Below are 19,477 nucleotides of genomic sequence, written 5' to 3' on the forward strand. Positions count from 1 at the left end.
CCTGCCGGGGGAGGGGCGGGGAGGCGGGTGGCGGAGGCGGCCGGCGCGCGGTCCCGCTGCGGGTTCCGCCGAAAGGCGGCGGCGGAGTCCGCGCACGGAAGAGCAGTAACCTGTTGATTCCGGTCAGTCCTCAGAATAGAATTGTCTTTAAAAAATGGAAACCACCGCTCCTAGACTTATTTTTAGCAGGTAAATCACTTCTGAAGTTTTGTGAAATTCTAACCCGATGACGGACCCATAGAGATTGTTTTATTGCTCTTTTGCCTTTCAAGTCAGTCCTTGAGTCGCAGTTTCCAAAAAGGGCCTTGGAATAACCGTCGGTTGGTCCCCCTCTTTTTTTCCGAGCAACACTTAAGCCCAAAGCACTCCAGGATGTTAGCTGTCTATGCTGATTATGCAAGATGGCCTTTTTTTTTTTTAATTGCAGGTTATGCTTTTTAAAAGAGAGTTAGGAAGTTAAGTCACCAACATTTGAGCCCCAGTCTTTTTGACTTTAAAATTAAGGTACTTGCACCAGATGACCTGAGCAAACAAGTTGTGCAACGGCCCCGGCCCCGGGCAGGGTAGGAGTTCGGGGTACTTTCCCCGACCACCGGCAGGGGATCTCCAGGGGCTGCTGCCGCCGGCCTTCGCCGCCCTTGGCTCTCTCACGGGGAAGTAAACAAGGGAGAGTTGGCAGGTGGAAGGGGATCATATTTAAAGCTCCAAACTGACCCACTAAAAATGTATCCCTTATACAAGACCGAATTCATACCTTTAGAGGCTCTCAGCAAGAAAATATGGTATTTTTCCCTCCCTCTCGCACCGTGTGATTCAAAATCACAATACTAAACCATTAGATAAATGTTAGAAAGTCCAAAAAGGTATCGAGTTGGTTTTTAGGTTTTCCCCCACTATGTTGACATTTTCAATGCTTTAAGCGATCAAATTCTCTCTCTTTTTTTTTTTTTTTTCTTTTTGGTACAAGCTTTGTTAGGGCGGTAAGCAGATGTTTCGTGTGCCAGTTGTTAATCGACCCCCTGCTCTGATGTAAGATGGCAGGTATGTGTTGACTTTTGAGTGATGACGCGTTGGGTCGTTTTTTGTGTTTCGTGTTTTGTTTTGTTTTGGCTTTTTTACTTCCCTCCAACCTGACCTCTCATTTTGTAATAGAACACTCTTGCCCTTTCACCTACTAACGGCTTTACTTTTGAGTCATTTGTCCTCTTTAAGGAGGAGCAAGCTTCCTTTTATTTCTCTATGCCTCTAAGGGAGAGGGCTCCAGGGACTAATCTTTGGCCAAGCCCACAAGAAGCTGGAGCAGTCAGCACCTATAACCCTCTTTTGTACTCCCGAGCCAGCTGCAAGAATAATGTCCAAGTCTTCGAGGTGATTTTGATAGTCTGAAATTTGAGAATCATTGTTTTACAGAAGTGTTTTTTTTTCTATTTTTTTTAAAGATTTTTTATTCATTTAAGAAAGAGAGCGGGGGGGGGGGGGGCAGAGGGAGAGGCAGACTACCACCACCCCCAGCCAGGAGCCCAAGGTGGGGCTCAATCCCAGGACCAGGAGACCATGACCCCCTCTGAAAGCAGACGCTCAACCATCTGAGCCACCCAGGGGCCCCTAGAAGTGTATTTTCATACTGTGGTAGGGGATTCGTACCTCAATCAAAATCACCTAGGGTGGGGCGCCTGGGTGGCACAGCAGTTAAGCGTCTGCCTTGGGCTCAGGGCGTGATCCTGGCGTTATGGGATCGAGCCCCACATCAGGCTCCTCCACTAGGAGCCTGCTTCTTCCTCTCCTGTTTGTGTTCCCTCCCTCGCTGGCTGTCTCTATCTCTGTCGAATAAAAAAAAAAAAAAAAAAAAAATCACCTAGGGTGCGTGTTAGAACATTCTGCCTCCTACTCCAGACCTATTGAGCCAGGATCTCTAGGGAGTGAGGCCCAGGAGCCTGCATTTTTTAACAATACCCCTTTTGAGCCCCTGTACTCTTCACATAGCACTTTCACATGTTTCTCACATTTGAGCCCCACAACAGTCTGGAAACCCATCTTATTAATGAAGAACAGCCACAGACAAGTTATAGGATTTGCCCACAGTCTTATGGCTAACTAAGCAGCAAGCTACGCAAGACTTAGGCTAGTTACCTATTTCTCTTTGCCTTGGTTCCCTCACCTATAAAGTGGAAATAATAACAGTCCTCCATGCTCTAAATAAAGGGCATATGGGTGTTCACTGTACTGGTTTTTCAACTTCTCTGGGGCTTAAAATGTTTCAAGAGATAAGGTAGCAATAATGTAGCAATGAAAGAAAATGATCGGACCTATAATTATATGCCATGTAACTTAAATGAAAGAAACTGTAGACAAGTAACATTGTAGAAAACAAGCAAACTAAGCTCTGCTGTTAGAAGTAAGGGCGACAGTTGCTTTGGGGTCTGAGGCCAACTAGGAACTGGATGTGGCCGTGAAAGGCCCTTTGGGTGATGCTTATTTTTTCTTTCTTTCTTTTTTTTTTTCTTTTCTTTTTTCTTTTTTTTTTTTAGAGAGAGAGTGTAAGAGAAAGCACATACCACACACGAGGGGGTTGGTATGAGAGGCAGGGCAAAGGGAGAGGGAAAGAGAGAATCCCAACCAGGCTCTACACTCAGCATGGAGCTGGATGCGGGGCTCGATCCCATGACCCTAAGATCATGATCTGAGCCGAAACCAAGAGTCACTTAACCAACTGAGCCACCCAGGCACCCCACTGCTAATTTTTTCTTGTGCTGGGAACTAGTAACATGTTTGTACTCTTTTTGTGAAAATGTATTAAACTTACATGAATTTATATATTAATATATATAAAATATGTTAAACCTATATATTTTTTGCTTGTATCTTCTACTTCTCTAGATAAGTTTTGAAAAGTTGAGAAAAGAAAAAAGGGTAGTTGTGCTTACTTCATAAATTTTTGCAAGGATTAAATGAATCAATGCCAGGCACCTAGAAATGGTAGCTATTATTAATGTTTTATAACCACACCCAGAGCTTTTTTTGTCCAAGAGAGCCGTGCTGGGCATTGGGCTAAAGAGAGCTCAGCTCACAGGAGAAGTAGAAGGGGCTCCAAGGGACCAGCAACATCCCAAGCCCTGCCTAGTCTTCCCGGACTACAAAGTATGGGAGACCCTGTTGACAAAGAAACCTATCCTAGAGTTTGTAGCAACTCAGCCTTCTTTGAGTATATAACTGATACAAAGTAATAGTGAAATAGCAAGAAAAAAAATCTGGCAATGAAGTTTCCTCTTCCAGAGGAGGAACAACAGGTTCTGTTCCCTGGCTTATGTCTCTTCACTCTGGGGTAAGCACTGTGTGTTCCAGCTACATCCACCGGCATTGACTCCTCTGTGCAGCCCTCTCTCCCTCCCAGCCCTCCCTCTTTGGACATACCCTCAGTCTCTCTGCCTGGAATGCCTGCCCATCCGGCAAACTGTACTCACTCTGTGCCACGCAGCTCTTCTCTGTGAGGCCCTCCTCAGCCCCAAGGCCACAAACTCAGAAATGGCAGAACTGAGCCTGGTAAATGGCAGAACCGAGCCTCAAACCAGGTAGGTCTGGCTCCAAAATCCGTGGTCTGTGCTCTTAGGCAGTAAATACACTTGACCTTCATAAGGCTCAATGCCTGTATGAAGGAGTTAGATGGTATCTAGGGTTCCTCCCAGCTGTATTGTCTTAATCCAAAAAAATAACAATACATTGCTTATGGTGTCACAATGTTCTTTCTATAAACATCATCCCAAACCAGACAGGTGCCTTTTCCTATTCCCTTATCATAAGACAGCCCATCCAAACACAGAGAAATAATACTATGTTTATTTCTTTTTGTCTAAGCTGGAAATTAGATAAAACTGCTTTTCTCATGAACCAGAGACAAAGATGATGGGTCACAACTAATGAGTCAGGAGGCCAGATGATTTCTGCTTTACCAGTTCAAACTCCATGCAGTGGTCACCAGCAGGAAGAATTTCTCGGATGACCCAATTAATCTACTTTCCTAGTCATGCCCAAACTTGATCCTCTGCTGTTCTTCTTTTATTCCTCTCCAAATACCCGGAGAGGAAAAGGCAGCTCCTCTTTCACATGGCCTTTATCTTGACTTAGTTTCCAAATAAACCAACCTCCTTCTCCTTCTCAAAGAACTTCATGTATTTTAGCCTGCCAGGGCCACCTCCCTTCTCTATTTGAAATAGATAACTCAAGAACAAGAATACAAAAGATGGATCTCATCAAATTTTGAAACTATGTCTTGTCTAATTTATTTCTTTTTCCTCCATCTTGTAGCTCATTATAGGTTTGAGATTTCATAAACTGAAATCCTGGGCTGTCACAACTTCATGTACTTTTTTTTTTCTCTTTAAGTGAATGCAATTATTTTTTAAAAGATTTATTTATTTATTTTAGAGGGAGAGAAAGAGCAAGCACAGGCGAGGGAGGGGGAGAGGGAGAGGGAGAGAGAATCACAAGCAGACTCCACGCTCAGTGTGGGCTTGATCCCATGACCCCAAGATCACAGCCTGAGCCGAAACCAAGAGTCAGTTGCTTAACTGACTGAGTCATCCAGGCCCCCCTAAGTGAATGCAATTATTAAATGAATTCATAATGTAGCTTACTTTTTGTTTTTTATTTATATCCAATTTATTCCCTATCACACATAAAGGACTTAGATTGCCTCACAAAATGCATAGAATATAAGAATACATTTTTTTTGAGATTTTATTTATTTGAGAGAGCTAGAGCAAGAGAGAGAGAGAGCACAAGTGGGGTGAGAGGCAGAGGGAGAAGCAGGCTCTCCACTGAGCAGGGAGCCCAACGTGGGACTCAATCCCAGAACTCCAGGATCATGACCTGAGCCAAGGGCAGATGCTTAACCGACTGAGCCACCCAGGTGCCCAAAAATACATTTTAAATAGGTAAGAAAAGGCAAGGAGTATGATGAAGCTTACTGTTTTCATATTATCATCACTTCAGGTAATTAATGTTCATAATAGGAGAATCAGTGATTCAACAAGGATGAAGAAACAGCTCCTAGCATAGTAATCTATTATATGAAGATAAGGTGCTGCAATAGAGCTTATTAATTATAATAAGTTCTTTTGTAGTCTGTTACTACAGCATGAGACAGTGGCCAAAAAAAATTGAAAAACAAAAAATAAAAACCATTGAAATCAGAGCCCTGACTTTTCCCCTTCAGTCTTACTGAGATACAGTGGACATAAAACATTGCATAAGTTTAAAGTGTACGATGTAGTAATTTTATATACGTATATATGGAAAAAGGATTACCACAATAAGGTTAGTTATCACATCACATAGTGACAATTTGTGCGTGCGTGTGTGTGTGTGTGTTTGTGATGAGAACTTTTAAAATCTACTCTCCTGACAACTTTGAAATACACAAAGCAGTACTGTTAACTATAGTCACCTTGCTGTATGTTACATCCCCAGAACTTATTCATCTTATAGTTGGAAGTTTGTACAGAGTTCCAACTTGGGATCTATGTATGCTGTGGTGATAACAATAACACCTACCTCAAAGGATTATTGTGCAGAAAAATAAGACAATGAGTGTAAGGCCCCAAACAGCACCAGGCAAATAGTAGGTTCTTAGCTAGCGTCATTGCCTTTCTCCTTTTAATTTCATTTTGTTCAGAGAAAATAGAGCTAAGTAAAATTACAGGTGATGAGAATGAACAGAATTTTAGAGCAGGAAGAGAACCTGTTGATGGCCCCATCCAGTGAGTCCCTATGTGCATGACAATGGCCAGGGGCACTTTTTAAAAATGTAGATTCTGGGACCTCATTGTCAGAGATTCTTTTTCACCACATTTAAGAAATAGTCCAGAAGGCACCTGAGTGGTTCAGTCAGTTGAGCGTGTGACTCTTGGTTTCAGCTCAGGTCATGATCTCAGGGTCATGGGATCGAGCCCCACAATGAGTTCCGTGCTCAGGGCAGAGTCAGCTTGAGATTCTCTCCCTCTCCTCCTGCCCCTCTCCCAGCTCATACTCTCACCCCCCCCAAATAATATAAATAAATAAGTAAATAAATAAATAATCTTAAAAAAAAAAAAAAAGAGGAGTGCCTGGGTGGTTCAGTCCTAGGCTCCATGCTCAGTGGGGAGTCTGCTTCTCCTTCTCCCTCTGCCCTTCACTCCTGCTTGTGCACACGCCCTCTCTCTCTCTCTCTCTCTAATAAATAAATAAATACATAAATAAAATCTTTCTAAAAAACCAAGTCCAGAAACATTATAAAGTAGCCCAGGTCATTCCAGTAATCCAAGAACTACACTGTAAGAAACACTGCATTCCAGCCAGACCTCTAACGGAGGAAGCGGCTGATTTGCCTAAGGCATCACAGCTGGCAGAGTTGAAACTAGAACCTGAGATGCCTGGCTCCATGGCCTTCCCACAATGTACACAAAAATATAACTCAACAGGAGGTCTGTTTCACGGAATCATTCGGGCATAAAGAATTGCCCTTTATAATATATACAGTTGACCTTTGAACAACAAGGATTTGAGCCACGAGTCCACTTATATGCAGGTCTTCTTCAATAAGTGCTATACGGTACTGTAAATATCTTCTCTCTTCCTTATGACTTCCTTAATATTTTCTTTTCTCTAGCTTACTTTACTGTATACAGCACATATCACACAAAATACGTGTCAATCAACTGCTTATATTATCAGTAAGGCTTCTAGCCAACAGTTCACTGTTAATAGTTATGTTTTGGGGGAATCAAAGTTATATGCGGATTTTTTTAAAGATTTTATTTATTTTTTTTGTCAGAGAGAGAGAGCACAAGCAGGGGGAGTGGCAGGCAGAGGGAGAAGCAGACTCCCCATGGAGCAAGGAGCCTGATGCAGGACTCGATCCCAGGATCCCGGGATCATGACCTGAGCTGAAGGCAGACGCTTAACCAACTGAGCCACCCAGGCGTCCCTATATGCAGATTTTTAACTGCACAGGAGGTCAGCACCCGACCCCTGTGTTGTTCAAGAGTCAACTGTATTTATTAATTTAAACTCTAACTCAAGCTTACTGACCAGCCCCAATGCTAGAAAGAGAACTGATTCCCAACCTCAAGGTCTGATAACCCAGGAACATATGATCTGGGGGTTACTAGAGCATAGGAGTTTGCAAAATAAATGGCCTTTGTCCTGAGTAACCTAAGTAGCTCCGCCTGGAGGTCACAGTCCTCTGTGTATCCACGTCCATGACAATCAGGACTTGACCACAGGAAAATTGAAAATTGAAAGCAGGCCCCTCACCTACCCTTTCAGCCCATTTTCTCTCCTTCAAGAATCCTCCTTTCCCAAGGTGGTTTCCTGTTCTTCATCTGTGAGGAGTCTCTCTCCTACAGTATCCTCCCCAACACACTCCAATCCTAACAAGCCTGTGCTCTCAATGAAAAAGTCAAATGCACTTTATAGATGAATTCAAACCAAAACGCTAAAGACAGGTTTATTAGGTCCCCTTCCCTAGGGGCATTGACTGGTTAATAAAAATCTTTTTCTTTTTTAAACGCTTTACAAAATATACTCTCATGGGAGAGGAAGGACATGCTGTTCCTCTTCTGTGCTCTGACTCAAAGTCACCTGTCCAGTTTGTTAAGTGCTAGAGTTGGGTCTCAAATCCTGTCTGCAACCTTCAGATCCAAAGTTCTTTCAGCTATGTCATGCTATCTCAGAAGGAGAAATGTCTAGTCCCCAGTAAATGTTTGTTGAATGAATGTTAATAGAAAAATCAAGGGGGGGGGGCGCCTGGGTGGCACAGCGGTTAAGCGTCTGCCTTCGGCTCAGGGCGTGATCCTGGTGTTCTGGGATCGAGCCCCACATCAGGCTCCTCCGCTATGAGCCTGCTTCTTCCTCTCCCACTCCCCCTGCTTGTATTCCCTCTCTCGCTGGCTGTCTCTGTCTCTGTCGAATAAATAAAATAAAATCTTTAAAAAAAGAAAAAAAAAGAAAAAAAGAAAAATCAAGAGGGAATGAGGTAGTTGGGGGGGGGGGGAGGTGAGGGCCATTTCCTTAGGGGACCAGAAAGGAACTGTTCTTGGCAGATGGAGAAGAAGGCTATGTGAAGTTAAGAAAGTCTGCCCCAAACACACACACACACACACACACACACACCCCACACACCCCTTCTCCCATATACTACCTGTGTGTCAGTCTCTAGGCTTGATCAGTTCCCCAAGGACATTAGACCTGTGGTTACCACGTTGATATCTTTTTTGTTCTTTCTCAGGAATTAATCATTGTAATTAGGTCATTTTAATTTGCAGCCTCAAAGCCCAGATGACAACGTAGAATTCTAGATCAGGAAGAAACCCTACTGATGATCTATCTAACTCAGTGGGTCTCTCGTGCTTCTGTGTGCATGAAAATGGCCTGGGGCACCGAGCGTCAGCCGAGCACCCTCTTGCATGGCTTCCTCAGTTTTGTTGGAGGCAAAAGCTGTAGCCAGGCACCCTTGGAAACCTGTCCTTGTGGCCTGGTTTCATTTTTGTGAAGATGCTTGTTCCTTCCATTTTTCTGAGTCTTCCTATTAGGCAAGAGCAAGGTAGGAAGTAGGGGTGGGAGAGGAGTGATTTGTTTTGGTTTTTTATTTAAGTATGTTAATTTTGGGGGGCGCCTGGGTGGGTCAGTCGTTAGGCGTCTGCCTTCGGCTCAGGGCGTGATCCTGTGTTATGGGATGGAGCCCCACATCAGGCTCCTCTGCTAGGAGCCTGCTTCTTCCTCTCCCACTCCCCCTGCTTGTGTTCCCTCTCTCGCTGGCTGTCTCTGTCAAATAAATAAATAAATAAATAAATAAATAAATAACTGAAATCTTCAAGTATGTTAATTTTGGAATGATGACTGAGCTAAAAGTTTCAGGAGTGACTTGGCCATTATATTCACTGTCATTCTATATCCTAGCTCTGGAATGTGATTTGGCAAAGATTCTTTTCCTAGCCTGGCTTCTGACAGAGTCAATATTAACGGTCCTTAATGACTCAACAAACGACTGAGAAAGTTAGGGGAAACGTGGCTTCCAACCACTGCCAGGGCCACTTCCTGAATTACCCCACTCTCCGAGCTGTAGAATGGAACCGTCAAGGTGAAGTTCAGTTTGTGCGTGAGTCATTCCTATTATCCGAGCCAATTAACTCAAGTCCTAAATTCAATTTAATATTTTATTACAGAAAAATCCAAAACCTTCCCCACGTGAAGACAAAGGGGTAGATCATGATCTCCAAAGTTCAGTAGGTGCCCAGAAGCGCGGTACCATAAATGCTATGAAATTCATCAAGGATTCAGAGTTGACCTGCTAAAATTTAAGACCAGGCACGCCTGGGTGGCTCAGTCAAGCGTCTGCCTTCCGCTCAGGTCATGATCCCAGGGTCCTGAGTCCTGCATCAGCTCCTTACTCAGCGGGGAGCCTGCTTCTCCCTCTGCCTGCAGCTCCCTCTGCTTGTGTGCTCACTCTCTCTCCCCCTCTCAAATAAATAAAATCTTTAAAAAATAAAAATAAAATAAAATAAAATTTAAGACCATACTGGGGTTGAGTAATCCTGATGTCATTTTAAAAGATCTGTAAAAACAAGCCAAAATCAATCTGTCTGATGATCTTCAAATGTTACAACACTGAAATGGAAAAAAAAAAAAAAAAAAAAGGATGTGACACAAAGTTATGCTGTGAAAATGACCTCGATGATAGCTACGTTGCTTTTCCAAGGCTGTAGACATTTTCACGTTTGGCTTTAGCAAACTAAAACCACCCTAATCTACTGTCCCGGGAGAAAGGGAAGACCATTTTTCTGAAACTGAGATACAGATCAGCCAGCTACCACCATACCCCCACTTTCACCGTCTACACTCATTACTTAGATACTGATTAGATATAACAGGACGGTAATGGAATATGGACTCAAAAACATGGCTCCCCCCCCCCGCACATTAAGGGGCTTCAGGCTGGTTTTACAGGTTGAAAAATATAATCACAGGATCCATTTCTAATCCCCTTTTAGGTCTCTACACCTGCCTTCTCCAAGCAACACACATTCCCAACCAGCCAGCACCAACTTCTGGAACTGCTTGGTGGTGGGGCGTCCCCAAAGGTACAAGGTTTCACTTCCATGAGAGGTCTCCCAGCCAATCATTTCCTTAAGAATGCTTAAGTTTCTACTCCAGGGTATCTTTGTGAGGCATCTAAGACAGGGCTCCTTCCCTTCATGTATTTGTAAGAACTTCAAGGATCCTAGGGCAGAAGCCACACATAAGTCATCATGTTCTTGACAGCTGTCCCAACAGGTGAGCAAGCCACATATGTGGGTCATAACTCATAACCTTTCATAACATTCCTTCTTTCCTTCCTTCCTTCCTTCCTTCCTTCCTTCCTTCCTTCCTTCCTTCCTTCCTTCCTACTGTTCCCTAATGGGAATTCTGTAACTGAAGTAAATTTTAACATATTCATGGCACCTGGGTGGCTCAGTTGGTTAAGCGTCTGCCTTTGGCTCAAGTCATGATCTCAGGGTCCTGGGATTGAGCCCTGTGTTGGGCTCCATGCTCAGCAGGGAGTCTCCTTCTCCCTCTCCTGCTGCCTGCCCCCCCCCCCCCCGCTCCTACTCTCCCTCTCTCAAAATAAATAAATAAAATCTTAAAATTTTTTAAATATATTCATGTTAAATAAATGATCTGGCTACCTGATTCATAACACAACTTCCTATGAAAGATAAAAATCAAGAACTGAAGAACACTTCCAAGAAAAGGAGTAGGAGAGATTTTATCACATTTATTCTGTCTCTCTCTTTTACACACAAACGCATAGCTTGATACCTATACTCCAAACTACCAAGGAATCTCAGTTTGTGCTGCAATTTATTTTTTGTCAGAGATATCGTGTGTTAAGGCACACACAATTTGCTTCAAAATCACAAAGTATGTCTTTTTTTTTTTTTTTTTTTTGAGAGAGAGAGAGAGAGCGAGCATGTGCACAGGGAGGGGGGCCAGAAGAAGAGGGAGAGAGAATCTTAAGCAGGCTCCACACCCAACACAGAGCCCAACTTGGGGCTTGATCTCATGACCCTGAGATCATGACCTGAGTGAAATCAAGAGTCAGATGCTTAACCCCGTGAGACACCAGGCGCCCCACAAAGTATGCCATCGTGAGAGACATATCAAATAACTGGCAATGGCAACTTGGGGCAGATTGTTAGGAACTGAAAAAAGACTCCCGCTTTTCATATTACATATTTCTTTAAACATTTGAAAATGTGTAATGAGCCTGTATTTCTACTTTTGTAGGCAGAAAGCATAACAAAATTTAAAAACAAAAAGCTTCATAATGTGAGTAACTTGAAGCTTTCCCACAAAGATAAGGTACAAGGGAAGGATGTCCCCTCCCACCATTCCCTTTTACCGTTGTACCGAAGTTTTAGCTAATAAATAAGGCAAGACAAGAAAAGGAAATAAAAGGCATACAGTTTGGGAAGGAAGAAATAAAACTGTCTTTGTTTACAAATGGCATGCTAGTCTATATAGAAAACCTGGGGTGCCTGGGGGGCGCAGTCGTTAAGCGTCTGCCTTCAGCTCAGGGCGTGATCCTGTGTTATGGGATCGAGCCCCACATCAGGCTCCTCTGCTAGGAGCCTGCTTCTTCCTCTCCCACTCCCCCTGCTTGTGTTCCCTCTCTCGCTGGCTGTCTCTCTCCGTCAAATAAATAAATAAAATCTTAAAAAAAAAAGAAAAGAAAAAAGAAAACCCAAAAGAATTGAAAAAAGAATTTCTGGAGCTAATAAGTGATATAAAAAGATTATTGCAGCATACAAGGTTAATACACAAAAAGCAGCATGCCCAACCCTTACAAATGGGTCACATATTACCATCATTAGCTTCACACAGACTTCTTTTGAAGTCGTGCCTATCTTTGAGAATCCCTAATACAATCTTCAAGCAATTGTGGGGTCCCTGAAAAGACTTGGCAGCTTCTTACCAATCCTCTGAATCCATAGGAAATTTGGCAGGTAGAAATCTCGGAAAAAGTAGAAGGCCCTAGGCTTCCTTTTCCTGTGACTCCTTGTCTTGGGTCTGCAGGCACTATCCTCCCCCTGCCAGAATGAGCAGTTTCCCTTCAGGTCCTTGCCCATACCCCCCAGCAACCACCACCGCAATCACCACCAATAGCTCACCCCTCATCCTCTACTTTTTGTTTATAGTTGGTTCTCCAGATGTCTCAGAAAATGGCTAATGGTTGTAGGGGTCCAATCTAGTACTGACTGTTGGCAATGACACACCTCATGCTTAGTCAAAGACATGTGTTAAAACTGGACTGTGAAGGGGGCACCTGGGTGGCTCAGTCGGTTATGCATCTGACTCTTGATTTCAGCTCAGGTCTTGATCTCAGGGTGGTGAGTTCAAGCCCCATGTTGGGCTTCACACTGTGCCTGAAGCCTGCTTAAAAAAACAAAAACAAACAAAGAAAAAAACTGGACTGTTAGGTAGAGTTCTCAAGATGTGCAGATGAACAGTGTTGGAGATGAGAGAAGGAAGCTCTGTGCTCTTAGGCATACAAATCAGTTAGCACAATGCATATTGCCAGAGGGCCAAGAACACATTTTCCATGACACCCAAAAGAACAATACACGTATTCAGGGAGGCCCCGCCATGCAACCAAAGCAACGGATGGAGAATTCATGACCCCTACTCTTGAGGAGCCCCGAATACAGGTCATGTCTGAGGATTCTGACGGTGTAAAGCAGCAGGGTAATATTGCTCCGTGTGTGTGTGTGTGTGTGTGTGTGTGTGTGTGCGTGCGTGTGCACGTATGTGCACACGCATGTGCACTTGCACACATAGTGAACGGATTCCTGCTAATCACCAGCCTGGTTACATATACAGCTCCCTGAAGACATTCTTCATTTCTTCACCAAAGCAAGTTCTGCTGCTTAAGCTCTCACCTTCCTTTGGCTTTTCTGGCTTCGGCAGTCTCCTATCCTCCAGCCACACTTCCTGTCTCTAGGCATCTATGAGCAGGAGGTAAGTATTGTAATGCTCAGGTCAGCTGCCTGTGAGGGTGGCTTCCACAAGACTCGCCTTATTCAGGCTGCTCAAAATCCCCTCCACCGCCCCTACTCTGTAGCCCTTCCCCCATGCATCATTTCAGGGCCAAACACTCCTAGAATATTGGCCCCTGAAGGGTGCTTGCTTTCTTTCCCAGCCAAGCACGCTTTAGGAAGGAAGCCCTAATTGTTCTGACAAAACATTCTGTCCATTCAGAATGAACTCCCAGTGGAATCCTGGGAACTGATGCCAACAGGCTACCGGCTTACTGCGGGCCAATTCCAAGAAGAGCCGAGAAGTAAGAGCCTGCTGACTCCTCTGCCTGCTCCCCACCTTACGTTCTATGGTGTCATGCTCACAGCTTACAATGCCCCCATTCTTCTGGTGACACCATTTCAACAGATCGGCACAGCTTCCTCCTTAGACTAGCATTTGTGGGTTTATGACGTTTCCAGGTCACCATAAGGGTGACCGGCAAATGCTCGTTTTTCTGGCCTGTGTACCTTCCTAGAATCCCTAGGTTGGCCAGCGTAATTACAAACCCCAGAACATTAATAAGGACAATGACAAGTGGGGATGAAGAATGGTAGAGGGCAAATTATTAACAAAGAACAATGATAGGGGGCGCCTGGCTGGCTCACTCGGGAGACCAGGCAACGCTTGATCTCGGGGTCATAACTTCAAGCCCCACACTGAGAATAGAGTTTACTTAAAAATAAATAAATAAATAAATAAATAAATAAATAAATAAATAAATAAAATCTTAAAAAAAAAAACAACAAAAGAAACCTCAAAATCTGCACGTAAACTAAACACAAAGTTTTGTGAAACTGAATCTTGTAAGTTTACATAATTTAATAAACCCTAGGGGCACCTAGCTGATTCAGTCAGTAGAGCATGCAGCTCTCGATGTCAGGGTTGTGAGTTCGAGCCTCATGTTGGGTGTGGAGCCTACTTAAAAAGAATAGTGATCGATCATAATTTAATAAAGCACAATTGCATTTTTAACAAGATAGAATAACTTCAACTTATATGCCTATGTCCTATGCCAGACATAATCACATATACATAAATATAAATATAATAAAGAATAATAAAGAATTAAAAATAGCAGCAAGCTGGTCGAAAAAGGATGTGCCCATCTAGTGACTCAGGTTAGAATGAATTTCATGGAAAAAAAAAAGACAATATAGTGCATTGATTAGAAGCACAGCCTAGAATCATCCAGATCTCTGATGCCAAAACTTCAACTTGCAGGAACTGCCTCTAAGAGAAAATAGGAGGGAACCAGGAGAGGCAGAGAGAGCCATCAGACCATGATGTAGGGCTCACCCGGCGAGAAGAAGTTAGGGACGGAAGGGAGGGTGAGCGGAAGCATGTTAGCTCACAGTGTCTTCTAAGGAACGTTCACCGAGGCTGTCGGGGAGCACGCAAGCCACCAGAGAATGAGCCTGCCTTCACATCCCTGTGCACCCCATCACTGGCCAGGAGCTGCCCATGGGCAGTGTGGCCTTAGCTCAAACACGTGGGCGCATTTCAGAACACAGTGGGGCCCTCGGTCAGTTGCTTCCTGTGGTTGGAAGGGTATCTGAGAGGCATATCTCAGGGCCACTGCCCAGCTCCTGGCCGAGAGCTTATGCTAAGGATATAATAGGAAAACGTGTTTGTGACCCTGCGGACTTTAGCGTGAATGTCAGAGCACGAGCAGTTGGGAATGCCTGGCTTGCTCAGGGTGGGACGCTGCCCTTCCCGAAATCCCCTCAGATAACGAGCGGCCAGAAAGCCTGGTCTGCTAAAGGGCAGAACACCACCCCAGCCCCAGCAGAAACCTGATTGCTCTTGACAATAGCCCGCAGGGTCCATAGAAACATGTCTAAGAATAGGCCTCACTTGGGGCGCCTGGGTGGCTCAGTGGTTAAGCATCTGCCTTTGGCTCAGGGCGTGATCCCAGCATTCTGGGATCGAGCCTCACATCAGGCTTCTCCGCTGGGAGCCTGCTTCTCCCTCTCCCACTCCCCCTGCTGTGTTCCCTCTCTCGCTGGTTGTCTCTCTCTCTCTCTCTCTCTCTCTCTCTGTTAAATAAATAAATAAATAAATAAATAAATAAATAAATAAATCTTAAAAAAAAAAAAAAAGGCCTCACTTGCTGGATGTTACATCATCCCCATGACCTTCCCTGTGACATACTACTATTCACTAGGATCACGAGACTCCCCTTGATTGTGTTTGATTGTTTACCGCCAATAAATACGCGAGGTTGCAGCTGTTCGGGGCGGTCGCACTCTTTGCGGGCGTCCCCTGCACCCACGCTTTCTTTCACAGCTAACCTGTCTGTGCCTTGTCCTTCTGCCTAATCGCGCTTCAGGCCACCACACTTAGCTTCCTCTTCAGTGAAACAGGACCTCCTAGGGCAGTTGTGTTGCTCAGAGGAAGCAGTGTTTATGAACACTGTGTCGCTGTAAGGTATTTGGTAATATGTAAACTATGATTTACACAGGACTATGCCCCAATCACGAGATGTAGTTCTTACTTCCTATCTCCATCTGCCTCCTTTAATGCAAGTCTGCAGCAGTGAAGTCTACCTCCAGTCTCTCTCTGAGCCCCTCATTCTTTTTGTTTTCTTATAAAGATTTTTGTTATTTATTTTGAGAGAGAGAGTGTGAGCAGGGAGAGGGGTAGAGGGAGAGAGAGAATCCTAAGCAGACTCTGTGCTGAGCGCAGAGCCCAATGCATAGCTTGATCCCAGGACCCTGAGATCATGACCTGAGCTGAAATCAAGAGTCAGACACCTTACCAAGTGAGCCACCCAGGAGTGAACCCCTCCTTCTTCTGGGCTACCCAATCTAGTTACTTCCTGGGCCCAGCCCTGCCTGGAAAGCAGGAATAGAAAATGTAGACCTTTGGCTCATAGTGAAAGCATCCTCAAATAGACTGAGGCAGCTGGTCGCTGACAGGTCAGTCCAGTCCCACGATGACCTAAGCTGGACATTGACTTCTTTGCTTCCATGCACAGCAAGTTCTGCAATTTAACACTTATTATACTAATTGCAAAGAGTCAGACCATTAGACTTTGAGAGCTCTACATCTGTTTTTTAGTTTATTTATTTTTTAAAGATTTTTTATTTATTTATTTGAGAGAGAGCAGGAGCAGGGGGAGGGGCAGAGGGAGAGGGAGGAGCAGACTCCCCGCTGAGCAGGGAGCCCAAGCCGGGGCTCCATCCCCGGACCCTGAGATCATGACCTGAGCTGAAGGCAGACGCTTAACTGACTGAGCCACCCAGGCGCCCCTGTATTACCTATTTTTGAATAGGTAATACATACGCATAATCTGATATACAAAACTTACAAAAGGGAATTCAGTGAGAAGTCTCCCTTCCATTCTTGTCCTCTAAGTACAAACTTCCCTGCCCACCCCCAGGCCGCCAATGTTATTATTTTCTTGTGTATCCCCTCAGAGATATTTTATGTATATTTATGCTTATAATCTCTAACACTGCTAAGAGAAAGTCCCTTAGAGTGTACCCACTGGTCAGACTAGGTTAACATTATTTACCTACATCTACTGTGCTCTAATTTATCTCATCTCTACCTTATAGAAACCATGAGAGGTAGGAAGCATAATTTTTTCAAGATTTTATTATGAAGATTTTCAAACATGCAGGGAAGTTGAAAGAACTGTTCAGCGAACACATATACCCATCACCTAAATTCTACAATTAATAAGTTGCTGTATTTGCTTTAGTTATCATTTCCAGTGTGTTGCTGGGGAAATGGTCAGATGGTCTACATAGCTTAATGAAAGTCACACTGTTGACGATGAGTGTTTAGTGCTTTTTCCAACTCATCGCACTACTTTGCTAGGGGATAACGGTGTCAATGGTTGGTTGCAAAAGCCTCATCTGCCATCTTGCCTCCCATGCACTCCTTTTCTAGGCCAGCATTTCAAGCAAAGTCCAAAGGGATTAAAGTTCCCCAGGTGTCTGAATGTGGTCTGCAGATAAGCCCCAGAGAACACGAGTTCTCTTTTACCCTCATAATTTCCTTACTCACGTGTAGCGCGTGGTGCTACGATTCTTCCGCGAGAGATTTTTAACCTCTCATAGCTGACTTCATTCTTTCAAAAGCACAGGAGCTTGAATGAAAACCTGCCTTTTAATGGATCCCCAGGTGACCCCTATGCGCGTGCCAGACCGCTACCCTCTCCCTTCAAGCACAGTTAAAGAGGAGGCCAGTGTAATTTGCCAGATAAATCCCAAGTGAAAATAAAAAGCAATTAATAAAATCTCCTTTGCCTCTTCACTCCCCTTCTTCAAAACCTACAATGCCACGTATCGGGCTCCCATTCTGTACCAGACACATTATTTTTCTAACCCTCAGAACATTTAAAAAGATATTCTTATTCTTAATGTGCAGATGAGGCTCAGAGGGTTAGAAATCCACCCCAAGCTCAACGGCTGTAAATTTTCAGCAGAGGTGTGTGCCTTTCTGAGTCCTGCTGCTCTCTTTCCCCTGCATGACTCTGTCTCTCAAAGCCCTGGCAAAGGCCCCCACCTACACCTTGCCCATCTGGGCCATAGGCCTTATGTTTGCCTGTCACCCAAGGCTACTGGACTTGTCTCTCCCTCCCTGGACTTCTCCGTCCCGTGCCCGTGTCCCTTTCACTGCTAGCTTACCTGGGTCTTGTTCTCTCAGCTCTCAGCATTCAGCAGCTCCTCTCGTCATCTGGGGATGATGGGAAGCACCTGTGCCGTGTAACCGTGGTCCTCTGCGGGCAGGGGAGGAGGAAGACGCGAGAACGTGGCAGGCAGGGGAAGAAGTTCTTGGGCGGGTAGGATGCGCTGTGCCGGGACATGCCCTGTTCTGATCCGAATAAAGAACTCAAATGGCCGTTCTGTATATAGTACTGACTTGTGCCTGTGCTGGGGAGAAAGATCCCATGAAATGTGATTCCTGCCCTTAGGGAACATGAATCCAGCAGGGGAGCTGGGACCCAGACCATAAAAGCCCCATGAGCAAAGCACACAGAAGCATGGAAGAGGTTATTTCTGGGTGGTGAAATTATAGAGGACTCCACAGAGCAAGCAGCATCTGAGGCTCACCGAGTGGAAAGAGAGGGTCGGAGGGAACGGGCACGCCAGGCAAGGCCAGCACACGCAGAAGGACAGAAGGGAAAACGGCTTTGGGGAGTGTCATGCATAGAGTCCTGTGTGGCCGTTCCATAAAGCACGTTGGAGGCCAGTAGAGGGAGATTAAGGAGGTAGATTGGGAATGGCTCATGGGAATCACTGAAGTTTGAGAACTGATATGGTCAGAAATGGGCAATTACGTTACTACTTTGGCACAGAAGATGGATTAAAGCAGAGCAGACAGTGACCAGATTGAGAGAGGTGACCAATTCACACCGAGAATGAACCTCAGGGAACATGTAGACAAGTGGCTTTCAAACTTTTTGGCCATGAAACCCTTTGTGCAAATGAGATCTTGCTCACTGTGTAAACAAAATGGATTAAAGTTAAATTGCTCTGATTGGGAAAAATGGGGGGATGGGGCACCTGGGGGATGCAGTCATTAAGTGGCTGCCTTCGGCTCAGGGCGTGATCCCGGCGTTCTGGGATCGAGCCCCACATCAGGCTCCTCCACTGGGAGCCTGCTTCTTCCTCTCCCACTCCCCCTGCTTGTGTTCTCTCTCTCGCTGGCTGTCTCTATCTCTGTCGAATGAATAAATAAAATCTTAAAAAAAAAAAAAAAAAGATGGGGGGAAAGTATCCTCCCTCTCATTCTCTCGCATCCTTTCTCTCTCAGCAGATTCCAAAGGGGCTTCTGGCCTGAAAATCGTGATGAACAACAATCAGTCAAACTAGGCATGCTTGGGTGGCTCAGTTAGTTGGGCGTCTGCCTTCAGCTCAGGTCATGATCCCAGGGTCCCGGGATTGAGTCTGCATCGGGCTCCCCGCTTACAGGGGAGCCTGCTTCTCCCTCTGCCTGCGGCTCCCCCTGCTTTTGCTCTCTGCCTCCCTCTCACTGACAAATAAATGAATAAAATCTTAAAAAAAAAAAAAAAAGCAAACTATAATCAAATCCTGCCTGCCTCTTGTTTTTGAAAATAAAATCCTGTTGGAACACACCTATGCCCATTTGATTATATGTTGTCTGCAGCTGCTTTCATGCTACAATAACAGAACAGAGTAACTGAAACAGAGACTATTTGGCCACATACAGAAAAGGGTTGTGAACCCCTCACCTAGAGCCTTGCTCCAAGTGTGATCTCCAGACCAGCTGCATCGGCTTGCACACATTGTCCCTACACACACACAGCTCATGGGGGGAGAGGTTGATTTAAGCGTCATTACCTTGGAGGAGATAACTGGAGTTAGGGGTTGTGTGATATGGCCATGGGTCAAGGAAGAGAGCCCAGAAAGAA

General features: G+C 44.8%; 1 long non-coding RNA gene across 4 annotated transcripts; it reads left to right on the forward strand.

The window, feature by feature from the left end:
- The first annotated feature begins 23 nt into the window (after positions 1 to 23).
- Positions 24 to 19,112, forward strand: LOC113260594 (uncharacterized). 4 transcript variants are annotated; one of them, XR_006410329.3, is made up of 3 exons: positions 24 to 189; positions 968 to 1,041; positions 18,859 to 19,112. It is a non-coding gene; the product is annotated as an uncharacterized LOC113260594 (long non-coding RNA). The 4 variants fall into 4 exon arrangements; XR_006410327.3 differs by having other exon boundaries at positions 18,862 to 19,112; XR_006410328.3 differs by lacking the exon at positions 18,859 to 19,112 and adding an exon at positions 10,026 to 11,776.
- Positions 19,113 to 19,477: the final 365 nt, after the last annotated feature.

This window comes from Ursus arctos, unplaced genomic scaffold (genome assembly GCF_023065955.2).
Source record: "Ursus arctos isolate Adak ecotype North America unplaced genomic scaffold, UrsArc2.0 scaffold_18, whole genome shotgun sequence".
In the NCBI taxonomy this organism is placed as follows: Eukaryota; Metazoa; Chordata; class Mammalia; order Carnivora; family Ursidae; genus Ursus; species Ursus arctos.